Genomic DNA, 17,120 nt, shown 5'->3' with positions numbered 1-17,120 from the left:
CACCTGGAGGGCTCCCTACGCTGTGGCGCTTCCGGCCCCGGAATCTACTTCCATCTGCAGCGGTGGCACGCGGCCGGCAGTCACCTCCCAGCTCCTTCATAATCATTTCTGATGCATGAATTTTGGTCTACCTCAAAAAGACAATACAAAACAAAACAAAATTGTAAAATAAATAGAAAAGTACTGATGACCTATGAAGTCAGAGTGTCAGCACACAAGTTACAGAAATATGTTTTGAAAAGGAATTAAAAAGTTGAGAGGAAGTTATTAAAATAATTTCAATATAATCAGTCCATTTGAAACACAGAAACAGATGAACCAAAAAATATCAAGTTTTATTTTTTCTAACGTTTTACCTTTTCTGCATTTATTGCTCATTTTTAAGAAGGCATTGGTGCTTTACTGGTGTGAAGATGCAAGATTAGAACATAGGTCTCAAATTGAGGTGGCTTGGCCAAATCTGGTTGAGAGAAGTGTTTTGTTTGACTTGCACAAATAACAAATTTATTTTAAAATTGAACATGATGCCAACGTTTAAAAATTAAGGCACTTGATACATTTAATATTGTAAGAAAAATCCATGATTCTGACTTTTTTGAAAAAATATAGGCCAGCTCCGGGTAGCCAGAGTCCCATTTACCATAAACACCTGTCTCCTGCAAGATTTTAGTTTCTGCCTCCTGGTATAGTCTATGATCCATAGAATACTTATTTCTTCTAGCAAAAGATAGAATCATAGTATTTTCTTATTTCCTTCCTGGCAACCTTCCCACCCATTCCCAAATGATAATAATATAACGTGAAAGTAAAACAAGGAGAAGTGTAAAATAACCCATTGTGAGATAAACAATCATTCCCATGCACTCCAAGCACATCGTCTTTTTGCTTGATAATTCAGATTGAAATGAACTCAGTGAAAAGACCAACTATCTTCATGTCTTTCTTAACCTAGGCTTACACGAGTTCTTTGAAAGACAGACTTTCCAAAAGGGTGACAGCATCCCGGGTTGTGCAAACCTGCAGGCTAAACTACAGATTGTGCCATTTAACAATGGCCAAATTGCTAGTTACGACCTTTTGAAAAATGCAGCGTTTATCAAAGAAACACTGACAGTCGCCGGAATACCATGTCTCTTTTGGGCATTGTTTTAACAAATGCACTTGAAAGAAAAATGTTCTCTGTTAACTACAGTTCCCAGAATACCTTGTAGAACATTCGGTCTCTAGTGATCATAAAATGGCATAGCCCTCTGCCTCCTCTGACGAACTCAGGGGAAAGTGAGCAAGTGCATTATACCATGTGACGAACTTTAAATTATGAAAAACACTAGTGTGTAGTTTCATCGGAATTTGCATTCTGCTGGCAGGAGGTAGATCTGAAATCTATTTTTATCCAAAGGATCTTGTTAAACTAAGATTGCCTGTTACTATATGTAGTTCTTTCATGCAGTAGTGCCTGATGGTACTTCTTATAAACAATAGAGAATAAATCCAAACAAGCTGAAAGATGTTTATTGCAAAATACTGTAGTTCAAGAAAAATTACATCTGCATGGACTGCATATTTTGGATGCAATTTATGGTGCAGTTTCTCTTCATTAACCACATCTCAGAGAATTTTCAAAGCATCAGTTTGCATATTATTAACATGTACTTAAAATAACAATATTGAAAGCATCAGGATTAAAATAAAAGGTTAAGCGTAAAATGTAAGGTGCTCTCAGTGTGTCTATATACATGCAATTCCTTAGAAATTCAGCTTTTTAATTAAAGTGAACTAGACCTTACCTAGACCAGCTAGATTAATAAGTATCTCATTCTACTCTAACTATTCTCCTTAATAAAAGCAGATGGAATCCATTTTGTAAGAAAAAGTATAGTATTAACCATCTTTGCTTCTTTTATGTAACTAAACACATAAAATTATTCTACAGCATTTTTCATTGGAAAGAAACAGTGACAAAAAGGAAGCTATAGCATTTGAACTCGATGGAAATTTTTCTTCAGTTACTCTACATTGCAGATATGTATTTGGTTGGATGCTTGATTGTTTTTGTTTATTTTTTTGCCATTTACATATATTGTCTATTATTTTACAGCTAGAGATTCTTAAAGGAAAATCTATATCAATTTTATTTACAAATGCATATAGCATTTTAAACCATTAAAAAGCTAAATGTGAACACTAGTAATAAGTCAGTCTCTGAAAATTTCAATATTATACTCTCCATGTGTCCTCTCTAATCATTCATACTCAGATCCTTGAGGGCATTCCTTGCGAGTTAGTGGAAGAAGATGGATTCTAATCTATTACTTATATGTACAGTTTCTATGTATAGTATAATGAAAAGTTCATTTTCATTCAGAGTTGAGTTAGAGGGAATTCCCTGGCGGTCCAGTGGTTAAGACTGGCACCTTCCCTGGTCGAGGAGCTAAGATTCCACAAGAAGCCACGCAGAGCAGCCAAAAAAAAAAAAAAAAATGAGTTTGAATCCAGCTGGTATTTCCTAAACTCTGTGATGTTGGGCAAGTCAGTTAATCTGTCTGAGCTTCAGTTTTCTCATCTGAAAAGCAGGGATAAAAATATTTACTTCATAGAATTGTTGAGAGGGTTAAAGTTTAAATCTATGCAAAGCACACATTACAGAGTCCAACACACAGGAAGTACTTTAAAAAGGTAGAGGTGGTTATCGTTATCTCTGAATCTAAAGTACTACCAAAAGGCAGTCCAAGTCAGCCTGAATTTGTATTAGGTGCTGTTTTGAAATAAGAATTAAATTTGAAATGTTTCACTTTTTCAGCTGTTAACACTGTATTTTCAAACTTCTAGGTAGGCATATCTTACATCTCTCATTGATTAAGCCTCCAATCCAATCAGTGGAAAACTAGCCCTGCCCTGCATGGCCCTGGCCCTTTCAGGCTCCCTTGTTTGAGCTTCTCAGTTTTGTCACTCTAAGTGAATTTCTAGTTACACTTCAATGATACTTTCTTTGATGCACAAAGACAGAAATACTCACAGCTTCTCTATTTTTGCAGCGTCAAACTCTTCTCAGTGTGTCTGTTGATACTGCTTCCTTCACTATAAGTTACTTGAGGGGTACCTCAGGGTGTTTCCCTAGCATTAATACGTTACCTACAAGTTGCTAGAAGAGAAGCAGCTAAATTATTTGAAAACTATGCTATGAAAAAGGAAGTTTAACTAAATGGAAGTTAAACAGTGTTAAAAGCAAGTTTTGCAGTGTAAAACCACATTTGTTTTATGGAAGGAAGAGGTGCAGTTTGTTTTACTCTTCCTTAATCCCTGATTTTCATATCAGAACTCCTCCGGAAGTGTTGCTGGTTCAGCCTGCCATGGCCCTCCTCGTGTAAGGCCACCGTAGCTCCAGCATCAGCCTGGGTCTCGGCCTCTGCTTCCTCTCCTCAGCAGCGTGGAACAATGCCCCGGGCCATCTTCCCCAGCCCCGCCCAGCACCAGGTAATTCAAGCACTGAAAAGATGCAACTCCACCAATCTAGACAATGTTTAAAAATAACACTCCTAATAGAAAAATGTCACTGCAAATGTGAAAACATCATTTGATAACCACCATTTTTTCCTTATTTATTGATGACCTAAAAATAAGCATTTTGTTTCAATAGTTCCAAAATGTTCACCAATGTTGTTTGCTATTTTCTTGCTAATACCTATTCATGTGATGCTTTTCGGCCTTGCCACTCACTGACACACAAGCTAAACGTACCGCAGAAAGTCGGTCACCACGTGCACACTGGAGATTTTGGTGACTGAACTTTACTTTGGGTGGGGGGGTTGAGGTTATAAATCAGAATGTTTTTAAAGCAGCTAAATCCTATGAAATACTTCTAGAAATTCCATGCCAAAAATAGACTCCAAGGGAATGTAAAGTGTGAGAGTCTGTAAGTCTTTGTGAATATTATGAATGTTGTACCATATTGATGTATTTTGATGCAAAAAAGGAATTATTTAAAAGTAAAAGTCTTGTCATAACAGATTTGAACTCAGATGAATTCAAAGTCTCAATACTTTAGTTTTCTGTTTTCTCTTCTGTGATTTTTTTCACAAACCAAACCAGAGAAATCTCACTGATCTTCACTTTAAAATAAGATAATCTGATCTATTTCTCAATGCACTTTTATTTGATCAGTACCCATGTAAGACGAACCCACATGCTCTTAACCTTTTTCATGCTCCTAGGGCTCGTGGAGCCCTTTTCAGCCTTGTAATACGTGCCATAATAAGGACCCAGAAAACAAAAATCCCCACTTGTTCCATTTGCTAGCTAGCGCTCCAATCTTCAAGGCCCATCACTAACCCCGAAATTCTAGCACTGAAGTTAAAGCGGGTCACCTCCAGGGAAAACCACCAGCAATTTCATTTTTAAAATATATTTGATTTTCTTTTCCTAATCTTCTTCCAGCCTTTCTTTCTTTTCCTTTTTTTTCCCTCTTACACTGCTGCGTGCTTTAATTTTGCTTTCAGTCGGTAGTTTAAAAACTTTAGCTTCTAATAACTGGAAAAAATGGTTATTTAAAGATAACTGCAACTTGCTTAACATGCCAGGCTATCATATGCTCAGTGCTTTGAAGCTGCAAATTAATGACGAGCAGGAACAGTGACTATCTTTCAGAGGAAACTGACCTCTTTCTAATGGCACATCGCTAATGTCATCTGTCTACTGCATCTCATTATGTGAATTTCACGGAGTTAAAAAAAAAGTATCTTAAGGCTGTGCACAAATAAAAAGGACCTTCTAGTATTAAGCACTTTGAAAATTTTTGATCTCTCAAAATACCTTCCTTAGATACTGCTTCCCCCTTTTGTGCATGGCACGCTGCTTATGTCATCTATTCTCTGTGACTAATTATGTTAATTTTGTGCCATAAAAGTAACTGAAGGCTGTTAAGAAATAAAAGCTTTTGAGTGGCCTTATTTCATAAACACCCCTTTTGAGCAAGGCGCATTTAGTCATATTTGCAGTAACAGAAAGAGTCTTGTGCTAAAAATACAACAAAGGCTCTTGAATATGGCCATTTATTCCCACTTTATTAGGTAATTTATGAAAAAGTATGAAGGGAAGCCTTTTTGTTACCATAATTTGCATAAAGCTGGTGCCCCATTAATGAGATAACTTCCTGCCTTTTGTGTATCACCAGCTGGAAATAGAAATGGAGGAACTTTTCTGTAGCCCAATTACTTAACCTGCTGAGTTCAGAGTTGGAAAGTAAACACGATTCCTATCTGCCAAAGAACTTTATTTTGGTTCCTCTAACCTGATTTTTTAGAATAAAAATAATTAAAAGAAGGATGAACACCAAAGGCTAAAGCTAACTAAATGTCAGCAAGGCCATATGTTAGAATGTATATTTACCTCTGGAGAAAATTACTTAATAATCATATTTCCCGTTTGGAGCACAGTTGTGGGTTTACCTTTGCTGTCATTGGATCAAATGAGTAACTTTTGATCGTGTATGTGAACATATGGGACTATACATATGACAAAAAGAAAAAACTGTGAACTAATTTTAGATTTTTTGGAGGGGCATTGAAGGGGGCAATGAATTGCATTGCAATTTATTACAGTTATGAATTGCAGTCTTTCAGCAAAAGATATTAACAATATTTTAAAATAATAATCATTCTATGCTACTGAAAAATACCTTGGAGATACAATAAATATTTATCAAGGTCCAAAACATGCTAAGAAGAGTACATAATTTTGCCATGAGGGGTAGAAATTCTACACATACCATAAAAGCATAGAAGAATAAAATGGGACAAAAGAAGAGGGGTCATTCTGAAGTCACAGCTTGTATGTACATATGTGCGCATACACCCATACCCACACGTACACACCCACATACACATACGATATTAGAAAAAACTTTGTTAACTCCCCACAAACATGAGTCAATGCAAAGAAAAATTCTGCTTATCAATAAGTGCCTATATGATTTAGTAGAACCTTTGAAAATGACAGTCAAATTAAGCTATTACTCTTTTTTCTCTCCAGTTCCTAATGCCAGCTGTATAAATGTAGCTCCAGATGACACAACGTAAAGGTTGTTCAGTGGTATGTCAACACAGAAAATAAAACAAGAATAAGACCAGAGGGGCAAAACCACTTTCTTTGCTTAGATTTAACAATAAACTAGAGAAGTGGATGGTTAGCTCTATGATCTCATCTTCTTTTAAAATAAGGTCTTGAACACTAAAATTATAATAAGAAGTCATCTTATAATGAGGTCAGAATTTCTGTTTTTCTGTATACCTCATAACATCTTGGGTAGATTGCATTTACTGAAATAGTGGAAGCAGTTGCAAAAGCCTTGACAACTATCAAGAGCTAGCAAAAACTTTGACAACTATAACCATTCAAATGTGTTGTGTTTTAACTTGTAAGGTTAAGCACGATCATGAATCATTCTACTTATATCCTTATTCTCTGGACAATCTTCTCTGCAGTTAAATGCAAAGCCTAGATTCCAGTGTGTGAGACAATTCCTTCTCCTTAGGAGACTCCTTTCACCTACACCTTGAATAGGAATTTATTAAGCATATTTTGTTTAACCCATCAATTATACCAGGGCATCATTTCCCAAACATAATAACCTACAAGATAGTTTTTGCATGATACGTTTACCTTCTATGCCTTCTTAGATACCAGTGAATCCAATGTGAGAAATGCTATTCTAGGAGAGTAACTTTCTTATTTGAAGTCCACTGCTGGGGAATTATTTCTTTTCAATTGCTTTTATAGTCTAAAGTTTGTTTTAAGAGAATTATAAGTAGACAAGAAAAACAAGTATTACTCATCCAATCAACGCAAATTGTCTTTGTTTTTAAACATAGACTTATGGAAAAAAGCATAGATAAAAGGCTATCAAGAATACCCTGAGGGCTTCCCTTCCCTGGTGGCGCAGTTGTTGAGAGTCCGCCTGCCGATGCAGGTGACACGGGTTCGTGCCCCGGTCCGGGAAGATCCCACATGCCGCGGAGCGGCTGGGCCCGTGAGCCATGGCCACTGAGCCTGTGCGTCCAGAGCCTGTGCTCCGCAATGGGAGAGGCCACAGCGGTGAGAGGCCCGCCTACCGCAAAAAAAAAAAAAAAAAAAAAAAAGAACACCCTGAAATTCCAAACAGTGTCTCTAAGAAGTTAGCAAGAAATTGGTTGGTCTGAATAGACACTTCCTATTCCGCTTTCGTCTCACTATCACCTGGGAAAGAAATATACCCCATGTATCGGTCACAGCCTTCCATTTATTTGTAACTGGACTTGTGACAAAATCTGTAATTTAGATTTTCATGAGAGTTAGTCATGTGAACCACTGAAACACAGAGAAAGAAAAGAGCATAATAGGTAATCCTTTAAAAAACAAAAAAATGAGGGCAAACTTAATTAAACTCAGTGGAGAAAGTAGCCAGAATGACAAAGCAAAACACATAAGTGTAATATCTTTTAGTTTAATGTTTTTTGTATCACCAATATTTTATATTCTAGCCACGCTACTAAAATTTCTATATTCTGAATCAAATTTTTCTGATGTAGACCTTCAAATTAGTTGATCTTCCAAAGTTTGAGAGTTGAATGAAGAATTTAAACAAGCTCTGTATAACAGTTAGGTAATACACAGTATTCAGTTTTAGACTATTAATTAAGCAATAATTTGGGGACATATGAAACTGATCCATTTAATTCTTACCCTGCAGGGTAGAAGGCCTTAGGAATATAAAGATAGCTCTTTCTTCCCTTGCCACCTCCCTAAAATTCAGATGAACTCTTCCAAAATAGCTCAGAAAAAGAAATCAACAATCAGCATAAAGTTAACGCACTGCTAAAGCTATGTGACAGTATTGAGAAATTTATGGGGGAAAGTTTGAATCAACAAATATTTTCTATATTCCTACTGGTAACTCCAAGGCCTTTTCTCCTCTGTTCTTTTTTCCCCTCCTTGTCTGTTACAAGTTATGATGTGTGGATGAAGCCTTTTTCCCATGCAGTAATGACTGTATACTGAGATTTCAAGGGGCTGTTCATGACAATCCCATTTTCTGTGTAATTTCATGGTTGTCTTCTTGAATGAAGATATTGGCTGCTCTGAAGCAGGGGGTCAGCCACTCCTGCTCTCTTTCAGTATTGTTCCGGAGTATGTTTCCTTTCAGCTGATGAAAAGTAATTCATCATTTACACCCCTGAATTCTGCCAGCATTTTTTGAACAACTTTTCTTTCCCTGTGGTACCTTAGGCCCATGAAAGAGATAAATAGGTTCAATACAACACTAGGCCCCAGATCCTGGGAGCAGGTTAGGCCTCTGAGGCCCCGAGCTGCCCCTTTCTCATGATAGAGTTTGTCACCTTTCTACCTCTAGAAGTCAAATCCTGTCGACTCAGCCATCTTTCAGGCTCTCTGAAGTGGCTTTGGCACCCACTGGGGCATGTGAGCTTAAAATTGATTTTTTTTAAGATCTGTCAAGTTCCCTTAAGGGACAGAGTTGACAGCCAGCAGGCCTCAACTATCACAAAGCATTCAATGTGTAAAAGACACCTAAGGAACTTCCTTTGAGGGGCCAAAGGGCTTCAGACTTCGTGACACATTGAGAGGGTGCTGTTGCTAAGAAACTGGCTTCAGGCAATAGGATTTTTCCTGTAACTCTGCCACTTTGGGAAGTACTTTAAGCTACCTCTCTCCTTATGGCCGAAGACAACATCAACTATTACAAAAACAAGATACAAAGAAGATGTTAGATGGAATCATTACATGGTTCTTCAGACTCCAACTGCCTACCATTTATGCAGTTTGGGAATTAGCTAACGCTAGTATTTGCACCGCCTTTTAGAAGAATAAAGCACTAGACAATCTAAACTTAATCAAATAATATCTGGTATTTGTTTTAAAAATAAAGGATATCAACTCTTTACAAATTTGGATATTATAGAACACAATGCAGAAACAGATCACTCTTTCTCAACTTAAACAGTGACTGACTTAACACTTTGGTGATAGCATGATGCTACTGTTCGCCTCCCATTTGTAGAAAAATAACGCTAGAGCAATTACAGCCAGCTATTTGTTCCTGACCTAAGTCTACCAGATCAAAGACTATTTAATTTGGCCTTTTATTTAGCCATTTCTCCTTATTTCAAATGTTCTCTCAGAAGTCAAAATAATAGGGAGAGGATTTTGCTATGTTATTTTAAAGACTAAGGAAGTGTTCTTTCTGATATTGATTTTTGAACAGCTTTAGTATGGCAAGCCATGCTTTTGTTCTAAATAAAGAGGAAAACAACTTAGCCTCTTTTAGTGACCACAGCATAACCATTTTCTTTAGCCAAACCATTCGTGCACAGCAAGCGCAGCATCCTTTGGAAGATTAGTGATTTCTCAAAAGAAGTCAGGAGACAGATTTTCAAATTCAATTCCAACCTGTGTGGTTTGAAGGCTGTGAAACTTTCAACAACAATATAAATACTGCATGTGTGTCTCTCTCTCCCGAGGCTGGATTTTGCCAACTGGAATGTGAAAGGCCAATTGTATAAACAGGTGTAGGTCTGAGTTGAAAGGATTTGATGGCATTAATCTCCCTTTAAGAGGTCTTGTTTTCATGGGCTGTTGTCAAATATAACTGGGTTGTTCTGTGACTATAACTGCAGTTATGTGTCCCTTGTCATAGAGAAGTGCTCTAGCTTTTTTTTTTTTTTTTTTTTTTTGCGGTACGCGGGCCTCTTACTGGTGTGGCCTCTCCCGTTGCGGAGCACAGGCTCCGGATGCGCAGGCTCAGCGGCCATGGCTCACGGGCCCAGCCGCTCCGCGGCATGTGGGATCTTCCCGGACCGGGACACGAACCCGTGTCCCCTGCATCGGCAGGCAGACTCTCAACCACTGCGCTACCAGGGAAGCCCAGTGCTCTAGCTTTTGAGGGAATTTCTACACGACTTTTCCAAAGACAGTGCCAGTGTTCTCGATACAGGGAGGCAGTATGGTAAGGTGAAAAAAATACAGGCTTTCGTGTCAGACATTCCCTAGGTTTGAATATTGGATTGCAGGAGCTGTGTTGCCTCAGCAAATTTATGAAACTTCTCTGAGACACAGCTTTCTTGTGTGTAAAATGAGGACAACTACATCTGTGGATTAGATGAGGTTATGCATGGAGATACCCAGCATAATCTTTGGAATGGAAACTCAATAAATGGAAATCATCAGTACTCGGAAAGGCCAAATATATTCCATGATTTCATGGTCTTTGGCACCAAAGCCCAAGACATGATGGATATTAGGAATTGTGGACTTAAATAAGCAATTTTTCTTCTAAATCCAAACACTGAACATGTTAACCTCCAGACTAGACAGATTATTACCTAGGGCTATGTCAAGACAGGCGTGATAGTTATGAAGGGGGTAGCCTGGTCAAAATATAAAAGGACATGCTGAGACATTGTCTGAATTTAGGATTAGACATAAGTTTACTAACTAAAGCTCTATACAGAAAGGACAGGTAAGAATAGACATTGCTACTACCATACTTCTGTTGTTGCATAAGCTTAATTAATTTGCTTTGTCTTTAGTGACTGGTTAGGTCCTGCAACCTGTAACATGAATACCTTGCTCTCACTGGACGAGCGCTTGTGGTCCTTCTGCATGTTGGTCCACTCAAGTCATTTGGTCGGCATTCCTAGTTTCCTGGATTAATTAGGGTAGACGGAGCATCAGTGTTTTTTGAAAAGTTTTCCCTGTGATCCTTAAGTCTAATCAGGGCTGAACATTGCTGCCATCGGTAAAAAACATCTGATAACTTAATTATCATTTTTCTCACAAAATGTGCTACCTGTCAATAGTCATAACTAAGTTTGCAGGAGAAATACTATTGCTAATAGGTGGTCACTGAGTAGCTAGAGGCAAAATAAAGCAGCTGAGGTTTCAGAGAAGAGGAAAGGGAGTCTTTGCTTAAAAACAGAAATTACACTGTTATCTCACTGCCTCCTCTTGAGAATCAGTAACACACACAACAATCTTACTCAACAAATTGTGTTATCGTACAACTAGCCACCAAGTGTTAAAAGTTTCCTTTAATTCCTCTTCCATGCAGACACACTGAAGGAATAGAAATGGGACTTTGGACTTTCTTTTTCCAGCGTCCACCAAGGCTGCATGTTATCTAGTTCCCTTGTCTAGGAATTTTTCCTGACCCCAGCAGTAAATTAGATGTGCCTGTTCTGTGTTTGCCTAGGGTCCTCCAATTTCCCTGTTATATGGAGGGAGAGAGTGAATGAAGGCTCTGAACACAGTGAGATGTATTTTTTGTTGAATTCTAGGTCATAGGAGAAAGTACTAATGTGTGGTGGGATCATTCTTGTTTCCCTGATGCTCATATCAGTGCTTGTTGATTATAGGCACTTAATACACATTTGCTGAGTGTTCGAATAAATAAATGAGCTATTCCCACCAAGACATTTCTAAAATAAACAGCCCCCCACCAAAAGGTTTAATATGCCTAGAGTTTTTGCCCAAGAATCTAACGATTATTCTACCACAAAATTTTACATATTCTCAGAGAAGCTAACAAAAATATTGTGGCCAATAGAACCATAATTCACCAGAGAAAAAAAAGAAAAAAGATGGATTTTCTCTCCTGAAGTGAGAATACTTTGGAATTCATTTAGGAAGGGAAACTAGGTGGAATAGTCACATCCTGCCTCCATGTTGGGAATAAATTCATCAGCAGGTTGGGAAAAAATAAGCACCTTTATTCCTGATAAAGAAAAACTGCAAAAGTGTCAGTGCTTCATTTTGATGCAACTCTGTGTTCACAAGGTCATCATATTACAGTCATTATGGTAGGAGGCACACTTCCCTCCCTGGTCTATTATAACTGGCCGTAATGTACCATAGAGGCCCAAGATGTTCTCTTCTTGACTGAGCTTGGAGAGTATCTATTTCACAGTGTATTCCCCTTAAAGGGAGAGTCTGCGAATGGCAATAGGCAAGACACTTGTCTGTATATAAGCATCAAAGACAGAATGGGAGTAAATGATGCACTTCATGGAGTTGCATTACTTCTTCAGTACAATTTATGCACTTAGAAAGAAAGAAAGAAAGAAAGAAAGAAAGAAAGAAAGAAAGAAAGAAAGAAAGAAAGAAAGAAAGAAAGAATTTGGTAAATGGACTCTAGTGACCTGAAAGAGTTAATGTGCTTCTTCCCACTAGAAACAGTGAACCATTTATATGTAGGCAATCCCTTCTTTTCTCCTGAGTTATATCAATGCTGCAAGAAACATTTTGAAATAGAGAAAAAGGATTTTTTTTCTTCACTGTCAGTAGTGAAGGGATAGAGAAAAAGGATTTTTTTTCTTCACTGTCAGTAGTAACTACAAAATTAATTTGTAATTTTTTTTCTTGTTTATTTTTTTTCTCCTTATGGTATCACTCGGAGAAAATGGCTTGAAAGACTTGCTTTCTTACATTTGGAATCACTGTTATGGGGAGGTTACCTCCCTGGTCGTCTTAGTTCATCCACACAACAACTGGAGGAATTAGCAAATATTTTAATTTATAAAATAAAGAATAGCCAAAAAGAGCTCATCCGTCCTTCAAACATTTTGATAGTTTTCTATGAGTTAGCTTCTCTCTTTACGACCTATTGTCAATTCAATTCTCATTATTTAATATCTGTTTCTGGATATTTTAAATATGATTTTGCTTAGGTTGTTCTTTTTAAAATTACATCAGCTATCTCTTTTAGTTACAATTTAAATGAATATTAAATGCATCACAACCTTTTTTAATTATAATTTTCTCCCACAAATTCATCATGCATTATAAGATTCTGATAAATATGCTTTTGTGTTTTTTGCGTTCTTGCCAGAATATCTTTTCCCAGGGTAACCTCTCTTGGATTCCTTTATTTTCACAATACATACATATCTAGGTGTTTCAATAGTAAATATTTCTCAAACATTAAGCATTCATTCACTTGTTTATCATATTCTAGAGTATGATTTCGCAAATCATTTTCTTTAGCTGAGTGCAAACAAGAGATGTACTTACTCTCCTTGAACAAGTTTCAACCCTGCAAAGGAAATTTTATATAGAAAAGAACATTTCCTACTCTATTATTCTCTTCATGCCCTGGAGGTGTATTTCAACATTTACAAAATACCTGACTATCCTTATTTGCCTTAATGTCTATCCAAAGATTATCTGCTGTGTCAGCTAAAACACTCAGAGCTTCTCGTTTCGCTGGCTATCATATCCGTGCAATATTGAAGTCTCCCCCTCCTTATTTGGTTTCTAGTTTCAGTAAACCTTATCCTAGCATTTTAAATCCTCAGTCATTTCCCTGACTCAACCATATCACTACTATTTCAATAGTATCACGCTTATCCCTGATACTCAAATGTGTACTTATCATCGATAAGGCTTTGATGTAATAAATCCTTGATATAATATCGTAGTTATCCATATGAGATATAAGAGATATAATCAGAAATGAAAGCAGAAACTTAAGATACAGAGTAAAATATATTACTTGCCAATTTTCCACAGTAACTTTTCATCATTACTCCAAAATTACTTTTTAATGCAAAGAGTAGTTTCAATCACATTGAGGCCCACATGATTCAGATACTATCATAATCACAATTAGATTACATTACTGCAATCAGGAATGGAGATCATTAAGAGAAAGAATATAAATTGCTTTAGTTTTACAAGTACTGAGCTAGCAAAATTATAATTAATCTCCATTTATAATCTTTTCTTTCATAGAACTGCAAAGCATGCTACTTTTTTTAGGCCATCAATACAAATTAGAACTAAGTAATAAAGCCCTAACTACTACTACTGTGCTGCTCACAATTGAAGAAACTTTCACATCATGTACAGAAGGCTTTTGATGCAAACAGTGCCCTTAGAATAGATTGTTTCAATGCAATAAGCCCAACTATTACAAGGTGCTGTTTAAAAAACAGAATGCCGCAGAGACTCTCTCTTTTCAGAGTAATCAGTTTGTGCATTCCATTTCTTAAATGAGATGGCGCTACTCATGTGAGATGAAGAAATAATGACTTAGCAGTCACAGTGAATGCATCTTTCTGTGCATCCCAAGTTTTTAAAATATAGTCTTTAAGAAGTACAGGAAATAATAAGAACATGAAAAAATAAATAAATTTGTAATCTGAAGACCTTCAAAATACAACCAATTCTAATTATATATTAACCATTCATATTTTTTCAGTGAGTTATGTTGTATACCTTAGTATTCCAAGTTCCTCCATTGTCCAATATATACCTTTTTGTTTCTAGTCCTTAAAACTCACCTCAAATTAGAACAGAATATATTAGTAAGTACAAATAGTAATAAATGTAGACGAATTTTATACAGGTTTACAAACTTTTCCCACAATTCTGAAATCAACACAGTTCTAAAAAAAGCAGATGATTTGGAGGAACTTATCTGGTGGCAAGTGGACCCCACATGAAGGCAAACTTGGCATGAACTTATTTGCCTTCAAAATCTGACCTCAACTGACAGGAGACTGCTCATTGTCTTTATGTTATTTTGTTTTTCTTACAAGATATGGCTCCAGATCCCACTGGAGAATTAAATAATATATGGTATATATAAGTATCAGATTACCTTTTTTAAATGGGGAAAGCCGTTTTCCAAGAGACATCTTGCACCAAGGGTTTTATATAAGGAAATACAGACTCGGTAGCTGCATAGAGGTGACTGATCACAGTTGAGTCATAACTGTCTGTCACTAACAGTTGTCTCCTGTGCCTTTTGCTTCTCTGTGCCCAGTACCCTCCTTTTGGTGCATTTTTGCTTTCAGCTTCCCTGAGTCAGAGCTTTTCACCATCATGCTTTGCCATGATTCTGATCCATTCAGCCAGATGGGGATATGGGGACCTGCAGCCCTGGCTGGGGACCACCAGCTTCAAATCTACACATCCAGTTACTCAAGTAACCAGTGTTACAGTAAGCTGCACAGATATTATTGATTTCCACGTGTGCCACATCTTGGAAAATGTTTGGAAGCATTGTTTCGGTTATCCAGTTTCTTCATACCTCCCACTTTTCACGTACCAGGCTATTGATAACTATGCCTGACATAATGACAATGATTATTTGCTGAGTGTTGAGTGTATAAAATGTTTCCATTCTTATTAAAATGTCTCTAGTTTTTAGAAATAGGAACATAAAGCATTAGTTTCAGGAAATCAAAGTTTCAGAGATCTGGCTATGGATGATTTATTGGAAATGCTGAGTCATTCCAGTGTAGATTGATGTACTTCTAAGACTGGTCCTCTAAAGACATGGCACATTTAAGTATAAGGAAGAAAAGCTAGGTCTACTATCCTGTTTATTTGTAGCAAAATCCTCTATTAAGCAAAAAATATGGCAGCATAGGTTTTAAGAGTCATAAATTATAAAGCACCTTGACAGCTGATAAACCTCTTAACTTCTAGGAATTTGTAATCATCCTTTGCAAAAACAAGAATGGGGAAAAATAATTATAAGAGAAATATTTAGCTGCTTCATTTTAACTATAAAAACAGAATAAAAAGTTTTATTTATAGATAATTGTTTGAGTTTAAATTGTTAAAAGCATATATTAGAGGGTTCTACACTGATTCAAATTTAATTAAACAATGCGCACACTGCTGCCCAAACTGTATTTCTACCATATATGTGAAATAGTAATAATTTAAAAGAACAAAATAATAACTGTACTTATAGGCAATGAAATTAGTTTTTAGTGCTAATAAACTCATGCTTTGCAGCTCTTTGGTAGGAATTTTTAGGAAAACTGAAAAGCTTTGTAGAAATTTTCCTTGTCATGCGAGACAATATGTAGAGTTTGATTCGGAAAGAAAATTAAGAGTGAAAAAGAATAAGTAGGAAATTTGATCTCACCTTATCAATAATGACTAGAAAAAGTATAAGTATTTTCTAAGATACCCTGTAAATGAGATAATAAAGTATCAAACATCATATTATTTATAAGGAGCAAATTATCTGTCTCATCTACTACAATTTTAAACAATTATAATACATTCATAGGATAGTTTTCCTTCTATTATAATTAATATATCTGAATCAGATGCCAATAGGATACTGATACGAAAAAACATTGACATTAAGGAGACACAAAAATAAATATTAAAATCCATTTCAAAATACTATAAATGAACAAGTAAATACTATCAGAGTTAAGAGGAGGGAGTTTGTTTCTGACTGAAGTCATTAGAGAATATTCTGTGTGTGTGTGTATAATGGCCTCTGAAGTCTAAATTTCTTAGACAAATATTTAAGTTTCTCTAATATTTAGTCTCAATCTGGGTTTATATTCATATAGGATAAGTTCTGAGTTAGTTTTCTTGACAAGTGTACTTGGAGAAAAGCATTAAGACTAACTTTGTTAGACAGTGAAAAGTATTTGTCTTAGGGAACATTGTTTGGAGAATATTCATTTCTTCGTAGTACTTGAATGAATTGGATGGTAAATGATTGAAGAGACAGAAGAAAAGTTTCAGAGTAGAGGCAAGAAAAATAATGACCTGCAGTGGGGGAAGGAAAAAGGAAGGAATAGGGCATCAATATTTTGAAGAAAGTATTCACACACCCTAGGGGATAGGAAGAGGTTTTGTCTATACCAAGTTATCTTTTCTAGAAATGTTATACAAATTGTATCATTCAATATGTAGTCTTCCATGTCTGGCTCCTTTCACAATATATTATTTCCGAGGTTCATCCATGTCATAAGATGTTTCAGTAACTCATTGCTTTTCACTGCTATTATTCCATTGTATGGATATGTCACATTTTGTTTATCCATTTACTAGTTTATAGGCACTTGTTTTATCTTGGGGCTGTTACAAATAATGCTTCTATGAATATTCACACTCTAGTCTTGTAAACAAATGTTCTTAATTTCCTAAGTCTATAATCCATTTTCATTTATTTTCTTGTATGGTGTGAGGTAAGTATCATAGTTTATTTTCCTCCCTATGGATATCAGTTGCTCCACCACCATTTGTATAAAGAATATCCTTTTCAAATTGAATTAACTTGGCCTCTTTGTCACAATATTATCACAACTGATGAT

At 36.3% G+C, this 17,120-nt stretch overlaps 1 long non-coding RNA gene across 1 annotated transcript in view; it reads left to right on the top strand.

Annotated features, from left to right (window-relative positions):
* LOC137225880 (uncharacterized) overlaps positions 1–17,120 on the top strand; it is a 216,332-nt gene that overhangs the window by 135,536 nt on the left and 63,676 nt on the right. The window lies entirely within an intron of this gene.

The sequence above is a fragment of the Pseudorca crassidens genome, chromosome 6, assembly GCF_039906515.1.
Source record: "Pseudorca crassidens isolate mPseCra1 chromosome 6, mPseCra1.hap1, whole genome shotgun sequence".
NCBI classification, from domain to species: Eukaryota; Metazoa; Chordata; class Mammalia; order Artiodactyla; family Delphinidae; genus Pseudorca; species Pseudorca crassidens.
The sequence above is the reverse complement of the archived record's forward strand: the minus strand, read 5'-3'. Positions and strand labels throughout refer to the sequence as shown.